General features: G+C 40.5%; 1 long non-coding RNA gene across 2 annotated transcripts in view; it reads right to left on the reverse strand.

Annotated features, from left to right (window-relative positions):
* LOC141773245 (uncharacterized) overlaps positions 1 to 12,283 on the reverse strand; it is a 237,809-nt gene that overhangs the window by 44,421 nt on the left and 181,105 nt on the right. The gene's annotated exons all lie outside the window — the stretch shown is intronic.

Genomic DNA, 12,283 nt, shown 5'->3' on the forward strand with positions numbered 1-12,283 from the left:
AGAGCAAAGAGGATGAGTGTTTACCTTCCCAGGGCATGAAAAGAGGCAGAGAGGGACGAAGAAAGAAAAAGGAAAAAAAAAAGACAAGGGCTCATCTCATAACTCCAACTCCCTACCACACGCAGCGCAGACACACAATGACACACAGACTCTCATCGCCTACGCTACACTTTCAGTGTCTGCTTGGCATTTTCCGTCAAAATACATATGTGGGAAAATAAAGAAAGGAAAAGCTGATCTACTGACGGGAAGGAAGAGCCCGACATTTTATTAAGGTGATGGCACCTTTTCAAATCCTGGTCACATCTGCTTTAGGGATTTGCCCCAAATGTCCACAGACAGAGACACACACAAAGGATAGCCCGTATGAGATGGGACCAGGACATCCTGTTTAGGGGACAATGCCCCCCCCCCCCCCCCTCTACTGTGCTAAAGTGATAATGCTCTTGCAACAGTGCGGCTGTCACCACCTAGCTTAGCCAGGGTCCAGAGAGGAGCACAGGTCTCAGCACGGTGGAATAGCGGGTCAGGAAATACAGCTTTTCAACACCTCCCAGAGTAGAATATCCTTCTGTCACATATGCTCGTATTTCATCTGCTAAATATAAGACAGGGACCGAGAGTTTCCTTGATCGTCCCGTAATAATCGCATAGGAAAATGTGTAGGATGCTAACTTTGCATTTTTTTGTAATGTAAAGAGAAAGAGTGACTCAAAGGAATAGAGAGACAAAGTGCAACTGAGCTTGTGGGTTCTGCTCCGCGATTAACATTCAAAATCAATATGACATTTGTTATATTGCAAATTATTACAAATACAGCGCTGGAACAAAACCTTGAAGAGAGGGATGATACATTTCAGCCAGACATATCTGTCATGAGAGCACGACATCTTTTAGAGAGCAGAGATAATGACTAAAAAGTGTGATTGATGACATTAGAAGACGAATCCAACTGTTATAATAATGTATAATAAGCAAACTTCATGGAGCCTCCAGTTTTTTTGAATGAGAACAAATGAATAATTGCTTTGTTATATCTGTCTGTGCCTCTATATTCGAGGAAATGTACTTATTTGTATGATGAGAAGATTGATATCATTTTCATCTACTCCATTTAAGTTTTGCTTGCTAGCAAAGAAGACAAAATGTGCAATTATGGTTTGTCATTTTAAGGTTTATTGGAGGCATTTTTTTAAAACGTTTGACAAACTGTTTCCCCTGCTTCCAGTCTTTGTGCTGAGCTAGGTTAAAAACATTATCTCATGGAAGAGTAGATCTCACAGGTTTGCAGCTTTGCTTCTTTGCAGCAGATGGCGGTTAGATTTAGACGGCAGTTAGAGCAGCTAATGTTACAACATTTCAACAACAGCCCAGTCATGGCAAAAAAAGCATTGAAATGTGGATAGAAACTCCTCAAACCAACTCCTGCAGCATAATCCACTCGGCTACTTTGATGTTTCCCTAAATATGCCCAAATACAGTTAAAGTACAGCTTCTATTTGTTGCTAGCATGGTTTCATATCTCAGTTGCCCGCATCTGTAAATTTTTTTTGTTGGTCATGAACATACAGTAACCTACTACAGGGTTGCAAATGAATGACAAATGTTAAAAAGCTACCTACAAACAGAAGCTGTGTATTTAGCCATATTTCAGCGAGGGATCACACAGATGGACACGAGTCCTGTGCTGCATGCTCTTTGTTTGTGTTTGTCCTTTTGTTACTTGATTAAATAAAGGTTACATGAGCAAAGGTGGAAAGAGTACTAGAATATTGTACTCAAGTAAAAGTACCGTTACTTTAAACAAATTGTAGTAGTAAAAAGTCAAAAGTAGGTCAGTTAAAATGTACTACTCTGAGGAGGAAACCTTACTGCATTACATACAGGGTGGTATATGTATGATGATATATGATACTGTTAACTTAAAGAATATCTTTAGGCTACACAAAAGATGGCATTAAATGTCAATGTTTACACAAGTGGAACAACATCAGCAACAAGACGCCCTCTGTCTAAACCAAAAGACAAACACTCTGCAGTCTGTGCATACAACTGATTATCAATTACATATATACAGTATATACAACTGCCTTCCTCAGTGAAGTCTCACAAGAAAACCAGACAAACCTCACACAATTACCTAATCAAAAATGACAATAAATAAAATAACTGATGGACACCATCATAGCGCCTGCAACTTCTTTTAGAATCATCACCAGTAGAATAAAACCTCACAAAGTAGACAACGTGGACATGTAAACAATAGCTGTAAATGGCTATAAATGCCACAGCAGCTGAAGCAAAAAACACCCATATTACAGCAGAGGAGAGACAGCAGAGTTGCCAAGTCTGCTTATTATAAGCAACTTTGAGCTTGTTTTCCTGAAAAGTCGCTTACAACTATTGGTAGTTGCGGGTTGCGTTTTTTTTGGGCTTGTTTCTAAAGTGTAGTTGCTTATTTGGGCTCCTGTCTCTCTCCAACGATTCGCAGGCAGTTTGCCATAATTGTAAGCGTGATATACAAGCACATCATGCCGATCTGGTTCAACATGTTAGCACTGAAAAACATGAAAGACAGTAGCACCATTGTCTTTAATGAGGCTTACCGACATTGGATTCACGGTCTTTGCAAAAATGCAAAAATGAAACAAAATGCAAAAATTTAATTAAATATTGATCTTCTTTAAGTTTAGTTGACAAGAAAAATGTAAAGCTACAAGCTAAAAATGGATGCAAAAATGCAATGAAATGCATGCAATGCAAAGTAAATTCACACATGTATATGAAGTGAACAAGTGGCTGCCTCTCTCTCTCATATGGTCTTTTTTGGGGGGAGAGTTGCTTCTTTTGCTTGTTGCTTGTTTCTATGGACCTGGTTGCTTGTTTCTCTCGTGAGGTCTTACAACACTGTATAAAACCTCACAAAGTAGACAACGTGGACATGTAAACAATAGCTGTAAATGGCTATAAATGCCACAGCGGCTGAAGCCAAAAACACCCATAGTACAGCAGAGGAGAGACAGCACTTTTGTTTTTATAGACCTCTAAGAGCCACACGCTACTATGTTGCTAGGCAACGAGGTGGTTACTCTGGTTACATCTGGAGAGTCCAGTCAGTGTGTTGTTGTACTCACCTGTCTGATGAACGGACAGGTGACAGGTGAGTCCTCCATAATCTGCTCCAGGTTCAACTTCTCCACTCAGTTAATTCTCAAAGCAGAATCAGAACCAGTCCACTCGGCCTCTATTTCCCAGTAAAACCGTTGTCGTCATCGTTAATTAAGATAGATAAAAGATTTTTTCAACTATACCGAGGTAAAAAAAAAAATGCTAATTATAAACACACACACCTCATATAAAATACTTAATTTGGTTGTGCTTGAAGTGCTAGCTAGCTCTGGGCCTGTGAACTATGACGTATCTTTTCAGGTTGTGTCACCTCTGTGGCTCCACCCCCTAGTGGCCGCAGACATGCCTGCAGGAGCTGCTGATTTCCATTAGATTGGATTCAACTTTATTGTCATTGCACATAGTACAAGTACAACAAAATGCAGTTTTGCATCTAACCAGAGTGCAAACTAGTAAAGTGCTGATAAGACAATATATACAAATGAGGATATATTGGTGTTTGTACATATACATATATACAGATTGTAATTAAGGTGCAAATGATCGACGTGTTATATTCTGATGAATAAGAGCTTTACTTTAAGTTGCAAACTGATGAGATATCGTATAAAAATGTAAGAGTATTATAAACAATAAATGATATATACAGGTGGATTTTTATCTTTGTTTATCAGGACTTTTTACGGAAACGGACGTAACTTGAAATGTAGTGAAATACTTGTGATAAATAGTACTTTAGTACTTTAATTCATTATGATGTGAAATTCCTGTATACGTATTTGTATACTTTTTTTTGCCGTGAAATTGTGATCTGTTTTAAATCTAACTGACTGCAGCTTCTGCTTGTCAAGCCTCCAGGGTTGCTGCAGGGTTACTCAAAGTTTTCAGTATTACATAATACTTTGTAAGCAAAGAGGCTAATAGACCTTTCCATGACAGGCCTTGTGACATGTCCTTAGGGTGTCCCACTTTACGAGGGACTGCACAGCATTTTTATCCCTTGTCCCACGTCCCACATATTGACACGATGTCCAACATTTTCATTGGCACTAGTTTTCAAAAGTCAAACCAATGCAGGACAGACGCTTTTTTAAAAAAAAAAGTCTGGCTTTTATCCAATGAGTGTGAAGAAAGCAGAGAAGGCTGTCATCACGGGCTGTGTTTGCTGTCAAACGGCACACGCGTGGGTCAAGTGCAGGTTGACATTTCACCGTCTTTGCTACGCTACGCCCAACGGGGAAACATTGTGAGTCATCGCAAAGTCACAAGCTCTGCAGGTTTAGGCGGAATATGATGGAAACTACCACAAAGAAAAGGAAAAGCAGCTAAAATAAAGACTGGGAAACTACTTATACGTATTTATAAGCCGGTGGAGGGTGATTCTCAGTTTTTTTGTGAAATTTGCCAGTTATTTTTCAATTTCACACAGCGACATGAAGCGACACTGTTCATGTGAGTCTCACAAGAAACGTGCGGCTCAAAAAGAGATGTGCCGATCTATGGATGCATTCGGGCAAAGCATTGAGACGTTACAAGATAAGGGGCAGAATATAAATGTTTATTGTTTAAATTAGTCTCTCAGCCTTGTTGACGTGTCCCACATTGCCCCACACAAACATACTCTTTGTCCCACATTTGGTTTGTTGGGATCTTTTCACCCTACATGTCCTACCAGGAAACAAACATTTTGTTTTATTTTGTGTTTCTGCTGCTAAGAAGGCCATTTACAAACTGTCCTAATAACCGAATCCAATGCAAAGTTCTGAACATCATATCAGATATAAACTGCACAGAGTTACGTTTATTCTGATAAGATGTTGTTATTGTTGTTATTCATATAATATATAATTGTAAAGCTCTTTTTCTGCTCTATATGCTGGAACTATCCATGGGCACATTAGATCAATATGAAGCTAGTTATAAGGGCATTTGCAGTGGCATTCAGAATTTGCCCCATTGCAGCATTAGAGGTCAAAGGTCAAATTATCTTGACATCAGTGTCATGACAATGTGACCGATGGATAGATTATAGTCCAAGCTTTACAATGATATATGACTTCATGATATTGTGTGTATGTTACCCTCTTTTATACTGGATCTGTGTGAAATGGCTACAAAAAAAGAGATGGAAAGATTTTAATGATGGAGGGATGAAAAAAGGAGTGATAGCAAATAGAAAGCTACCGTTGCTGCAATGCTATCATGCATTTTTCCAACACAAGGGACACAGACCATTAAAACAAATCACAATGAGACATGGTCCATCCAAAGTGGTGCGACGGCCAAATTTTGCGGGTCAGGCTGATGGACTAACCGATGTAACTAATAACATTAATAATGGCTGCATTCCATTTAGATTTACCAGGTCCTGATACGGAGTATGATGGCTGACTTACTGTGATGTGGAAAAAAATGTGTTAAATCAGTGAAATAGGTCAAAGACTCTTTCTCACACTGTCACCCAACCACACACTGCCACACGACCACAGAAGACGAAGAGGAAAGAGAGGAAGAGGAAAAAACACTCAAAAACAACAGGCGGTGGCCGTGGCATCTTGAAGAGACACATGAGTCAGATCACTGTCCATGATGCTCTCAAGTGTCAAATTGGGGACAAGTCTGGGCATGTGGTGAGACACAGGGTGAGTCACACACACACATACACACATGAATGCAGTCCTGGGGGGGGGGGATTTCCTACACTAGGTGGTGATATTGAGTGATTTATTAATTTAATATTTTAAGTAAATTGGCATTCACAGATCATATTAGCCACAACTATGAACGTGATATTTATCTTGTGACATTTTAATCATCTCAAATACTTGTGTCACAATTGGACTGCAACAGATTCATGATAACATCCATCACTGTGTTTTTTACAGGAATTGCTTTATGTGTTAATTGTATGCATGTTGTATCCTGTATAATTTTAGTCGTATATGGTTTTTCTTGGTAAATTCATAATATGTCTGATGAAAATATTGATATTTCCTCATCTTTTGCCTCTGTCATTATGCCTTTGCATTTACTGCATTATGCTAATGCTTGCTAAATTGTTAGCCTCTGTGGCTTCTAGACGCCGACAGTAACGTTGATATTGCCGTTGCTTAGCAGCGGTGTCCTCACGACTTAACCACTTGAACGCCAAGCATGTTGTGTACAGACTTCCCATCTCTCACAACCCCATCTGAAGGCACCATTAGTGTGGAATTTCGGACGCAACTATGTGAATGACATCCGCTTGACAGGAAGTAAACATGAACCCAAACTGTTGCCTAGCAACGAAATTCCATTGCAATTCCATTGAAATGCAGTAAAACTGAACGTTGCAGGCATATTAAGGTAGACAGTATGAAGAAAATAAAATAAAAAAAGGTTTTGAACATTAAAGCATGTAAACATGTTCTAGTGGAAACACAAAACATGATATGGCACCTTTAAGTATTTACCTCTGAGACTTGTGCTGCTGAACTGTGAACCAGAGCTAAAATAGAGCAACAGCTGCCAAAGGTGCAGGGGAAAGACGAGGACGACCCCCCCTCCATAGATAAATACATAAATAAAATGTGTCTACAGTCAAAGACAAGGCTCCTTCAAGGCCACCTAGTGTGCAGGGTGACCTCTAGCCTCCGTCAAGAGGACCCTTCACTTTCTCTTGTGGAATCTGCACCCGTTGCAGAGGCTGTAAGCCACAGGCCTCACGCCTTGAAACAGGAGAAGGCTGCTGAAAAGCCAAACCTGGCCTCAGAAATACGCTCTGTGGACAAGCGGTGAGGATCAACGGAGCCCCACGCGGCAACCCGGACCCTTGTGATATGTGATCGGGGCTCGACGCGTCCCGTTGCGTCTGCTGCCTGCACCTCCTCCGTCTGCACACACCCAACACCTCACACCCGGTCCCAGGGATAAGTGGGCCCTGGCTATAAATACCCAGACAGGATGGAAGCTTTGGAGCGAGCCAAAAAGGAGCGGGTGGGTGGCGGGAGGGAGGGAGGAGGAAGGCGCGTGTGTGTGTGGCTGAAGCATTAAAAAGCGAACACCTGTTAATAAGGTGTCAAATGTGAAGTGACACTAAAAAATAAGTTCATAATCTGCCAGCCTCCAATGCCCTTCAGAACAAACACCTGCACAGATGTCACTGTTGAATCACACACTTCAGGGAAACATTCAGAGTTTCAACACCTTTTTTTATCCCCACCCTCTCAGCCTGTCTGTCTGTCTGTCTGTCTGTCTGTCTGTCTGTCTCTCACTCCCTCTGATTCTCAAGGAAACAGGTGCAAGAAAGAGGAGTGTCCAGTGCTCTCACACACACACACTTAAACTGACACATAAAAACACACCAGCCGCGCCTTTCCCCTGAGCAGAACCTGTGTCCAAAGCATGCAGAGCATTTCCTTATGTCCTGGTAGCTGCAGCGTCTTCACATTGAGGAGCAAATATAGCCTGTCGTCCGTGTGAAAGTGAGAGCAGCGGAGCGCTCAAACAATCCCCGGGGCAGCGGGGTATAGCCTGGTTCCTATATATTCATGTTAAAGAGTATAGAGGGCAACCGTTGGCGCTCCAAGCTAAAGGCCTCTTTGTGCATGAGAGATATAGAGAGTAACCATATAGTAATGTAGCATATCCTGCCAAAACAAACAGTGAGAAGGAACTAACCCGGGAAATCACATGATCTTCGGTTGCAATTAAAACATTCTTGGCACTGCATGGCACACAGATTTAAAGGACTTATTGATGACATTATTATGAAGACGAAATATTTAAAAACAATAATACATCCACAGAGCCTTTAGAAAGGTGCAGAATAAAAGAATGGCTTTTCCTGAAAAAAGTTGTGAATTAATCATCACAAAAAGGTAGGCGGGTCCAAAATGAATGTTTTGTTTATCTCTTTGGAAGGTAACTGATGTTTGGTTGCCACCTCTAACAAGGCTTGTGAGCCAATAGGATAATGACGTTGGTATCTCTGGATCGTCAGTTAGGCTTCGTCCAAAATCTCGTACTATACTAGATACCCAACAGGTGTACTATCGTTCAACATAAAAGAGTAGTATGCATCTTTTCGGACGCACTGAGCAGTAAATAACTTCGTCACTTCTTGAGAGCGTCCTTATCCGGTTGGAGACGTGTAACCATGGTAACCCATACCAACGTCATGTGACCAAAACAACGGTTTGTGAGAATCATAAAGTCTGAATTCATTTAAAAAAAATATTTTACGACTAGCAAAAGTGACATTTCATACTTACAGTTAAACTGAAGTGACGCTACAGAGCTGTCCGTCAGCGTCTGCTATGAACGTTGTCATCAATACCCCATTGCATTGTAGGATATTTATAACACTTTGGTGTCCAGCGTTGCATACTGTAATAATTCACTGTATATTGTATGCAATTCATGTACTATTGGTTCCATACTAAAGTTTCGGACATACTAAACTATCCCACAGAATGTTTTAGGGTACTAAATAGCACGTTGAAATAACACGAGATTGACTGTAAGTGACTGGCAACGACTTGTTGTGAAGTAAATGCAATGAAATGGTTTATTGTATCAATGTTATCAATAGCACCTTTAACAATATAGGCTACATTAAGGACAGCTGCCTCATACTGTCAAACTGGCAACTATCTATTTTTTTAATGAACTGAGTTAAATACTTGTAATTCAATATTTTCTTAATTATTATAATAATTGATGTAGATCTGTCAGGCATTACAAAGAGAGACAACAAACCTCAAGACCATGTTAGACAAAACAAATCTTTTGGTTAACTCTTGCATGACTTTAGGGCGCCAACTAAGGACTATTTTCATTGGCAGTTAATATGTTGATTATTTTCTGGATTAATCGATTAGTTGTTTGGTCTATAAAACATCAGATGACGTCCTCAAATGTTTTGTTTTGTCCACAACTCAAAGATATTCAGTTTACTGTCGTAGAGGAGTAAAGAAACCAGAAAATATTCACATTTAAGAAGCTGGAATCAGAGAATTTTGACTTAACAAATTACTCAAACTGATTAATCGATCATCAAAATAGTTGACGATTAATTTAATAATTGACAACTAATCGATTAATCGGTTAATCGTTGCAGCTCTACATGACATCCTTATTTCAATTAAGTTAAAATCGACAAAAGTCTGACAACATATATGTATTCACTTCTTCACTTTTGTTAATTGTATAAGCTGATCTGATGTCTGATGATCTGATATCCTGTATAATGAGTCAGGATGAGAGAGACAGGGAGCTTCCCCTCATGTCCTCTGAGTGTTGCAGTGAAAGATCTCACTGTAACCTGCTGTGGTAGAAGCTGCATACAAAAAGCATTAAGTGCTGACTAAACAAGGCCTGATGGAACAATGGAAACAATTGAGAATTTGGAGGGAGAACTGATGGTAAAAGTTTGGCGGCAACGTTGAGCCTCCATTCAATCGCTAATGAGGATGATAATTTGTGGCTCCTCCGACGACCCCTACACCCCCCCTTCAATAGTGACTTCTCCCGAGGGACCTGATGGAGCAGGTCCCTGAGGGACATTCAGCCCTCTATAGGAATCCTTTTCATCACCACAGAGGGATATTCCCGTTGTTTAGTTCAATATAATCCACATTTACTGAATATTTTCTAATTCCTTTATTCCTGGCCCTGCACCTCAGCAAGTGGAGCAAACCAAAAAGGCAGAATTAAAGGATCCAACCAGCCCACATCTGGATATAGGTTTACACTACTTGCAGCTGACATCTGCAAAATGTCTATCTATATCTTCATCCATGTGACACATTATTTCCAATGATTTGTGCATTATCTTAGAATGACTCTCTCTCTTCCTACGCCAGTTTCTTTTCTACTAATGATGCAGAGCTGTGGATTGTTTTATGGATGTTTTAAGTTGTTTTATAATTTTATTCTCAGGTATTGTCTTATTTATTGTAGTATTTATCAACTGTACTATTTAAAGATTTTAAGGGCTGAGAGAGAGCCATCAGGGTAAAATGCATTTCATTGCATTTCACTGTACACAGTACTTTTAAATGCATATGACAAATAAACTTGAAACTTGAAACTTGAATTTCTTTTCTACTCATGATGCTGTTGTTGCTTGGTTACCTGATTTATAAACATTATGGATATGTGATTTATTTATCTTCCTTTATATTTACCAACACCAGAGCAGAACCTGCAGCTTTAACCTGATTTGCAACAATCAGCCTGCAACATATAAAAATACTCTGGACTGAGTCAACTTCCAGCCATCCTCCCTGGTGTTTACACCGGACTAGGCTCGCCTCTTGGCGGCCACGTGTGAGTGTGTGTTCGCCTCCTCACCTCCGGAGCTCGGCTGCACGACCCGGCGGCCTGCCAGCCTGCAGCCAGCGGGGATTTACAGGCTGGCTCTGTGCCCAGGCCGCAGGCAGACTAGTTCTCTCGGTTCTCACGACCTCAGCTCTCCACAAAGGCATCTCTGAACTATTAACTCAGACACGAAGGCAGAAAGAGAAGACCGCAGAACCCACACGAGCTGCCAACATGGTGTTTCAGTTCAGTTTGCCTCCTCTCAGAGAGCATCACTGGCTGACTGAAGGGTTTCAGTATGCCAGTTAAAGACGGTGTCATGTGCAGGCCACTGGCACACACAGCAAGAACAAGACTACACACACGAAATAACCAGATTGCCCAACTGTTAGAGGAAGATGGATATCAGGAGTTGCGCACGTTATGAGTGCAGAAACAACTATCAAAAGACACGTAGGCAAAGTTCAAAAGAACCGATTTTTTTTCTTTATTTCAAAGAGTTCCAACACCTTGGAATAGAATAGAATAGAATAGAATAGAATAGAATAGAATAGAAAGCTTCACAGTTGCCACTTCTGGTCAGTGCTTTAAAGGTCCCATATCGTGCTCATTTTCAGGGTCATACTTGTATTTTGTGTTTCTACTAGAACATTTACATGCTGTAATGTTTAAAAAAAAATGATTTTCCTCGTGCTGTCTGCCTGAATATGCCTGTATTTACCTTCTGTCTGAAACGCTCCGTTTTAGTTCATTTCAACGTAATTGCAACGTAATTGCGTTGCTAGGCAACAGCTTGGGTCCATGTTTACATCCTGTCAGCTGATGACTTTCACATACACTGCAACAGGAAAAAACTGGAACACATTTAGAATATTTACGTTTAAAATTGTGTCAGGGGTCTAAATATTCGTGACATCACAAATGGACAGAAATCCTGACAGCTTGTTTCAAACGCAGAATTTCTGAATACGGGCCGTGTGTATTTCCCTGTGGATTGAGTGTTTCAAACTTTCACAGTATTTATATAAGACTTAAGCCTGCTTTATAATAAAAAAACATGAAAATCTCACTTTTTTATAATATGGGACCTTTAAGGTGGGCATATTGGCACTAGTTCCCTGGTCAGAGCTTATAAGAAAACACATTTAAAGCGACTTACTTTTGGCCTGTGCCAGCCATGCGCACCCAGGGCGCGTCGGTGGAGTATTAAATGTTGAGGGGTTTTGACCGGCGGTCAGCAGGCTGTAACCTAATCCAGAGGAAAAGAGTAAAAGGGGCCCGCTGACTGCAAGTGGCTGACACACACACGGCCACTCACCGGAGGAAGATAATTTTACAGCCAGGGGATAACCTCCTGGGAACCGAGTTAAAAAGTGTCTTCCAATTACTTTTTTTTGTGATTTCCTTCCTATTTAGGGTTAAAAGACAATCTTAACAATTTAGGCTTGTTAAACTTTATTTTTATTGTCCACTGTAGTGGACTACAGGACTATTTCAGTGTGAACAGATTATGGCTGTAGAGTGATATTAAACCAAGAATACATTCAAATTGATTAAAAAAAAACACACATGCCATATCACTGGAAAGCCCAGGATGTCCTCTTTACAATACACCAGGGGTTGATAGAGTAGGTCAAAAGAGTAAGAGGATATGCATGTGGACAAAAATGTCCACTATAGAGGACACATGTCAATGGGCTGGATCTCAGGAGGATAAACAGTCAGGAGGAAGAGACTGGAGAGGGAGAACTTTGATACACAGAAAAGTGTTTGAAGCTGAGAGGAAAAAGCACCTGGCCAGATGTAGGCCACTGAATGTGTGTAAATAAAAAGCCAATTCAAAATGATTTTG

This window comes from Sebastes fasciatus, chromosome 8 (genome assembly GCF_043250625.1).
Source record: "Sebastes fasciatus isolate fSebFas1 chromosome 8, fSebFas1.pri, whole genome shotgun sequence".
Taxonomy (NCBI): Eukaryota; Metazoa; Chordata; class Actinopteri; order Perciformes; family Sebastidae; genus Sebastes; species Sebastes fasciatus.